This window comes from Thalia democratica, chromosome 5 (assembly GCF_965202585.1).
Source record: "Thalia democratica chromosome 5, ktThaDemo2.hap1.1, whole genome shotgun sequence".
NCBI classification, from domain to species: domain Eukaryota; kingdom Metazoa; phylum Chordata; class Thaliacea; order Salpida; family Salpidae; genus Thalia; species Thalia democratica.
In genome coordinates, this window is record NC_139169.1 from 3,948,382 (window position 1) to 3,956,711 (window position 8,330).

The following is an 8,330-nucleotide window of genomic DNA, read 5'->3' on the forward strand; positions in this document are numbered from 1 at the left end:
CTGCACATGCCCCCTGAATATCTGTAGAAAATTTCTGAATAAATACTTTTTAACTACTACTAACTATTGATACTTTTCTCTGAACTTTCTGACATTATAAATTACTTTGTATAATATAATCTAAATATTCTTGATATAATCTAGCTAACTTTACAACTGTTGCTAATTATAAAAATTAGTTTTTGCTACTAAACTTTATATGTTTTGAGTAATTTAAATAAGTTTTATACGTGAAATGTTTGTGTACAGAGAGTAATATATAAATTGAGCAAGTTAGCATATAATGAAATATATCTAAGAGTATACTATAGATAATTCTCTCACCAAATTTTATACTAAAATAATAAACATGAAGTTTTTTTTAATAACTAAAATAAACTCTAAACAACCAATCATTAAAATATATAAAGAAATTCTTTTAAATTAAACAATTTCAGTAAGGTTTTCTAAAAATTCTTCTTAATAAACTTAGTAGCTTATTTATTAGCAGAATATTTAACAAAACATTGAGACTTTTAAAACTGTATACACTTTACTTATTAGTTTAACACTTACTTTTTTATTTAAGAACTTTTATCATTGTTTTCTTGCTAAACCTTAACAAAAATCATAGAGTTTAAATTGCCAATCTAAAGATTTACAAGTAAAATATTGCTTTTGCAATACTATATTTTGTAACTTTTCCAGGTTTGCTACTTTTTTGTAACAAAAAATAGGCTTAGTTAGTAGAAGTTGACTTAAAAAACCTAAAAATTAGAAGCTAAATGTATGATAAAAACTTGAACTTTGTTTTAATCTACGAATCTAAAAAGTAATTGAGAATAGTCATTTTTTGCATAAATATATAGCTTAAGATAGCTCGCTCTAAAGAAATAAGTTTATTTTTCATTGGACAGTTACGCTCAAATTTACGACATGATTTATTGTACAAACTTAATAACTAATATAACTAAAAAGTTTATTGATAAATTAATATAATTGGTATGTTAGTCTGATAGTTTGGTACTTAAGTTTTAAATATAAAACAGAAATTGTTAAAATCTTAAAGTTTATAACACAAAAAACATTTGATTGGTATCTATTAGTTTTATTAGACAAAATAAAGAAATCGACGCTCAAAAATTATGCTCTTACAAACTGGTGTACTGATATTTAAAGCAAAAAAGTTTAAAATAACAATTTATTTAAAATGGTTATATAAAAAAATCAATACTAACTTAATCAAGGTAACTTGTTTTTGATATATTTACTGTTAGTAAGTAAATGTTTTAAAAGTTGTAAGTAGCATCTAGTTATCAAATATATACTTGAATTGTTTGAATTTATGTAAAACATTGTTTACTAAATACTTTACTTAATAAGCTTACCCAATTCAACACAAGAATAATTGTATATATCTTTATCAAATTTAAGAAAAAATGATTTTGACCAATTGTTGGTGTTTGTATTGTAGAAACAGTACCGGTTGTTAAAAGTTACAATAATGTTGTTATCGTTAGAGTGAGTACAAAATAAATTATCTGACCACAAGATGTTAGAATTGATTTTAATAAAAGTAAACTTTTGTGATATTGAATCATAAACTTCGGGAGTTTTTAGAAAATTACGTTCGTGGTCAAATCCATAAAAAACAAACAATTTATTTCTTTTTGTAACAACTCCAGCCTTAGATCTAGCAACTTGCATATCAGGTAGAAATGACCATTTGTCAAGGTAATGGTCATATGACTCAACAGTTTTAAAACTTCTATCGGGACAATATTTACCTCCTAAGACAACGCATTGACCTTGGAAAACTACGCAAGATGAGTAGTGTCGTTTTTTATTCATACAAGTAATTTTCTGCCAACTGTTTTTTAACGGTTCATAAACACAATTAGAATATCCAAATAAGTAAATTCTGTTCATAAAAGAACAAACGCAAACGTTATTCGTGACTAATTCTGGGAGGGGAGCTATAGAAGCCCAAGTGTCAGATCTTCTACAGTATACTTCACAGGAGTTTAGAACTCTGAATTTAGATGCGTGACCACCAAAGCAATACACTTTTGAACCAATTACAGCGGACTTGCATTTATATCTTTGCTCTAACATTTTACTTGTTTTGCTATGTTTTGGTGCATTTGATTTTCCAAAGTCATATACTGTACCAGTTTCTATAGACTCATCGTAATAAAAGTCTCCTCCGATAAACATTACTTTTGTGGTTTCAAATTCACAACTGTAAAATCGATTTTGAAACTGTAAATTTTCTGCTTTGTCTTTTATATTATTTTTACTTTTGATGGAGTTATTAATTATACTTTTACACTCAAGACAGTCTATGCATAGTTTATTGCTTTTTATTACATCTTGTAATATTTTAGTGGTCAGCAAAGGTAACCTTATTAACTTCAGAAAAGTTTTCATGTGTTTACTCCGTTCAATAAATTTGTAATTTATCCAATCGACTGCTGCATTGAAAAGATCCAGCTCTGAACTTATTTGCAGTTCTTCACATGACAATATATTACATATATCTTCATATTTCAGTTTGTAAAACGTTGAAGTATCTTCATTTAAGATATACTGTTGCAGTAAAAAGTTGCATAAAAACTTGTTCAAACTTTTCAACTCATATAGTTTTGCTAGCTTGTAGTAAAAAAAGTAGTTTTTCATATTTAATTTGTTATAAATGTATTGACTTATTACTTTCTTAGCCTTTTCACATTTTAAATGATTTGCTGCTTCCAAAAGTGAAATTAAGTTTTCGTCTTTTATTTCATTTTCTCCTATAAAGTAGTTTAAAAAGTTAAATTATTGCAGTAGTATAAAAGTTTTTTAAATATGTTAGTAAAAATTTTAAAGTATACAAACAAAAACTTTTACTACTAACCGTCAATTAATAGTTTAAGTAAAGTTTTAAATCTAGCTTTAGATAAATTTGTAAGAGTAAATAAGTTTTTATTTTCATCAAAACACTTTAAATTACTCTTATTTTTAAAGTACGCAAAGTTATCACTAAGCTCATCTAAGCTTACACTAGTTTTAAAACTTTCTAAATCAAGTATAGATACAACTGAGTCTTCTTCTGATTTTTGTATAATTTTTTTCGGACTTTTCATTTCTTGTGTATTAACACGTTGTTTAATACTATTATCAACTTTTTTATCATTATTATTGTCCACATGATAAACGGATTTAAGCAAAGAAGACAATCGTTTTCCCATGTTTTTTTATACTGTGTTCAAATAAGTTAAAAACCTGTAAAATAAAATATGCTTTTATATTATAGTTTCTTGCAACCTAGTTGAAAGTAAAAAAATATTCAAAGATACTAATGAGTGCTTTGTTTGACACTACTTTATATTTATGCTTACTTTGTAATAATTTACATAGCTAAAGGTTCTATAACAAACATAAGTCTTTCTGTTTCTTTATTAATTTTGTTTAATTTTTATGTTGATAAACAACTAAATGATGATTTTTTTTGATTAATATATAATTTTTATATATAATATAAAACGAATGTTTGCACAACTAAAAAGAATATATTGACACAAAATCAATTATGCTTGGAACTAACAAAAATTAAAATAGTAAGTTACTAATTATCTACAGAAATTTCAAATTGCAAAATTGGAAAACAACAACGAGAAGCAATAATTGATTTTTTACTTAATAAAAAGTAAATTAATAAAACAAAAGTTTTATAAATGTGTAGTACTATACTGTATATTCAAAAAAATAGAAAAATTTAAGATCTTATTGACAGTTATACTAACTATTCATATATTTATGGATACAGTTTTTACGGTTATAGTGTAGTGTACAACCACACTAAAATCTATAATTGAATTTTAACTCAACTCTGAACTAAATGATGCTTAAAGGTATTATATACACCTTTTAAAAACTAGGCATGACTTTTGGTGTTTAATTTCAAAGTAATGGACATATCAAACACTAGAAAATAAAGAACATCATGTTTAAAAATCAAAACAAAAAGAAGTCATAACTATTAAACAAGTATTAAATCTAATAGGAATACGTTATGACAATGTATAATTATTATAAGTATTTATTACTTTTAAAAATAATCATAAAATAAAAGTGTTAAATACTATCTAAATAATAACTTAACAAAATACAATGTAATTACAAACAAGTTCAGTTCTGAACCTCCATCTTGAAAGTCTTGACTAGAATAAAACTGCAAACAAACTCTGGCTGGTTTATAAAGCAATCTCTTAAAAATGGAACTTTTTTTAGATCAACTTGCCTTCTGGTTGACTGATTTTATGATATTTGTTGTTCAACTATATGGAACAGCAGTGAAACCAGTATTCCTTTAAACGTCCTCTTCATACCATTTTCAAAGAAATCTCACTATACCTTTGCTTTTCCCTTTTTGTTCAAAAAGAATGTCAGATTAACTCCTTCATCTTTTTACTAGGTAAATGGTAAGGAAAAGTAATTTTATTGTCAAAAAGTGCAACTTCCCCTAGTTTTAAATAATAACAGTAAACTAGTTTCAAAACCAAATAAATAGGAAGTATTTAAGTAGACAGTAATTAGACAATAAAATATTTCTTTAAATACGATAAAAAAAAAGTTTAGTTGTGGAACTCCATTTGGAAGGTCTTGACTGCACTGACACTGTGGCTGTTTTATATAACTATCTATTGAAATTAAAACTTTCTTCAGATCAATTTGCTTTCTGGTTGATTGATTTTATTACACTTGATGAACTATATGGAACAGCAGTAAAACTTATATTCTATCAAACTACCTCTTCTTCCAATTTTTAAAGAGAATCTCATTCTACCTTTACTCTCCCTTTTTTTTTTTGTTCGACGACAATCTTATCTCACTTTCCTTCTTCATATTTGCTAGGATAATGGTAAGTAATTTAAAACTTCAAACAGTGAATCTTCCCTAGTTCTCTATAATAACAGCAGAAAAAAAATTAAAACATACCAAATTCTAAATAGGTGACATTTAAATACACAGTAACTATACAAAAAAATGTTTCTTTAAGTGGTCTAAATATTTTTAAAACTTAGTTGTACTCAAAATTCTATAAATTCTTTTGCAGAATACTTTTTTAGCAAAAATTTTCAATATTACGGCAAAAATAAAGATCAACATTATAATGCAAAGAATTTTTTCAACTAAAAATACCATCCGTTTGTCATGTTTATGCTAACCCCTATAATACGAACTCTGAAAAATTTCAGCATGTTACTGGTCTTTGCTGTCTTAGTTACTAATAAATATTGCTTTTTCTTTAATGCTATTAGGATTCAAGAGTTTACATAATTTTAACATGACTTACTGTGACTTGAAATTTGTCACCACTTTTTGTGATCTATTGTACTGTAAACTTTTGATCTTTTATAAATAATTTTGCTTGCTCTATTTTTATCTTGCTAAATAACTGATCAATGACATGTTTTTAACAAATATTTAAACTTTTTTTTAAAGTTAAAAAAGAATATATGCATAATAAAAAAAATTAGCATTGTCAACACTCTTGTGATTAATTTGGACTTATATTTTGTCAGATCTATTTTAACTTTGTGGACTAAAACTTTGTCACTTATGATTTGACTTTGTGGACTTAAAATTCATTAATTCTATTTTGACTTTTGGGCTAAAAATTTGTCAGTCCTTTAATGGCTTTGTGGACTTTAAACTCGTCAGCTCTATAATGACTTTGTGAACTTAAAATTTGTTAGTTCTATTTTGGTTTTGTGGACCTAAAATTTGTAAGCTCTTTTAAGACTTTGTTGACTTACACTGGGACAATAGCCTTTGCTGTTTACATTTAATATCCCTATTGTGTTTTTATCAATATGACCCCTTGTTGCTTTATGGCTTTTTAAACCCACTATGCCTTTCTGGTTAAACCTCAAGGGCTCTAAAAGGGAAATTAATAAATGTAAGTATTGCTTCTTAAGATTAAATGCAAGCTTTATTGTAAAGTTTCTTTAATTCTAATTATAACTAAATTCGATACAAAATGAAAATGTCAGAAATATAATTATACCAGATAAAATGTGATAGATACTGCCTTAAAGACAAAAGGTTATTTATACAAAAAGAAATTTTTTGGGTAAAATTCTGTATTGGTCTTATTTAACTGTTACTTAAAATACTGATGATTCTTTACTTTGAGGATGCAATGTAGAGATATAATGTAAAACAACACTAAAATCTTAATTAAATTTAAACTTGACTTAAAACTATATGATACTTAAATATGTATTGTACTACTTATAAATGCTAGGCATGACTTTGTTCGGCTATGTTTTCTCTTAACCAAACTAATCTAAGAAAATATCAAGCACTAAATGATAAAGAAGATTATATTTTAGATAATGTTTTAAATGTGGTCAAAACACTGTTAACGTAATATGTATACTATAGATTGGTTTGAAACTTTTTTAGGTAAAAGTAGCTAGCCTTAGTAAGTTAACAAACTAGCCTTAGCTGTATCAAGGAAGCCTGAGTTTTCAAAATAATTGACTTATAAAATTGATATGAGCAAAAAATATACTAATAATCAAGCTTAAATACTTTAAACGGTGTTTGAATAACAATGGAACTAAGTCAAAACACAGTTAAAAAAGAAAAAAAAAATTAATCTAGTTAACAAAGTCTGAGACTTAAAAATCGGAAAATATAGCCTAAGTTGTTCAATATTTAAAATTAGCCTGAGTTAGTCAGAGTGTTTGGCAACCGTGTAAAAACTGTAGTCAAAGTAAAATAAACTTACCATTCAAAGATAACTTAACATCATTATCATAACGTTGTGTCAAATTTTTTCTTTGAATAAATAAGCATGCTAGTCACTAAACAATTTTCATTCTAAAATGTATTTTCCCACTCATAAAGTTATAAGAAAAGTAATGTTAAAATATTTTTGTTTTTTCAGCAACAAGAATATTTATAAAGTTCTCTTTATATGTTGGACTCTGAAAAAAAGGGTATACATCTCTAAAAAATAAATAAAATTTATGTTTTAAGTGAAATTCTGTAGTTAAACTATCACAAAAAAATAAATCTCTATGCAAAAAACTTAAATTCTTAGGTTTTTCTCATATTTTAAATTTTTTTTCTAGAGATTGTTCAATTTTTTTTAAGTTTCTAAGGGTTTATAGGGTAGTGGGAAGTGGGAACCCTGACTATAGTTCAAAAAGGACCAATATGTTCAAAAGTAACAGTTCAGTTAGGTAGTTATGTAATTTTTAGCAAATAAATTTAGAATTATAATAAGCAAACTTATATTACGTAGTTTGCTATACAACAGGTTTGAAATGTTAAAAGTGTTTTTTATATAGAATTTTTGTTTTAAAGTTTTTGTGTAATAGCCTATACTTTTAAAAAGTACACATAGGTATTGTTTTAAGGTACAGTTCAGATGGTCGTAAAAATTCTAACACCCTAAAAAATCTATCTAATGCAATTGTAAACTAGATTGTACATTTAACACAAATCAGCAAAATTTAATAACTAATTAACAAATTTAATTAATAAAGTAATGTATTTTTTAAAGCACTTTACACTATTTTACAAGTGAAATAAATACAATGTGGATTCACTTAATTTTGTATAAGTAAAGGTAAATTAAATTATTAGTAGTGCACCTAAAGTTAGTTGTCTAAGAAATAAAACTAAAAATAATCTTAACTTTTTTTAATTTAAAAAGTTTCTAATGATAATTTACTTTAATCATTATATCTAAAATGTTAGAAAAAAATTTCATTTATTTATGAAAAACTGTTTTAAGCTTTCAAAAAGATAATTCTAAAGGACAATGTTTACTATTGTTACATAAATATTATAACGTCCCGATTGTATTAATTTTATTGAAATAGTTCTCATAAACTTTGTTACCAAAAAATAGCTAGATAAAATAGTATTCTGTCAATTATATCAAACTTAAAACATATAAGCAAAAAAAAAAATTATTATTTAATAGTTGCCTGTAAAACTTTTTACCAAGGGAGCTAAAGGCACAGGGGGTAGAGCATGGCACTTATTTTACATTTTAAACTTGTTTTTTAGACCATTAATTTAACAGGGTTATTACTCTTACATGCAAAAAACTGTCCTGAGTGACAAAAAGTTGTCTTAGTTCATTCTGAATTTTATAGTCATAATTTTTGTTTTAACTTTTTAAAACTAAAATATTAAAGTTCTTCAAAAATTTTAGCTGAAAAATAACAAAACGTTAAAACTAAATTAACTTAATCTTACTTAAAATTTAAAAAAAAATCCTGAGATATTTAGAAAAACTCAAAACTATCCTGAATTTTTAAAATACAAAATTATCTTTACTAAGA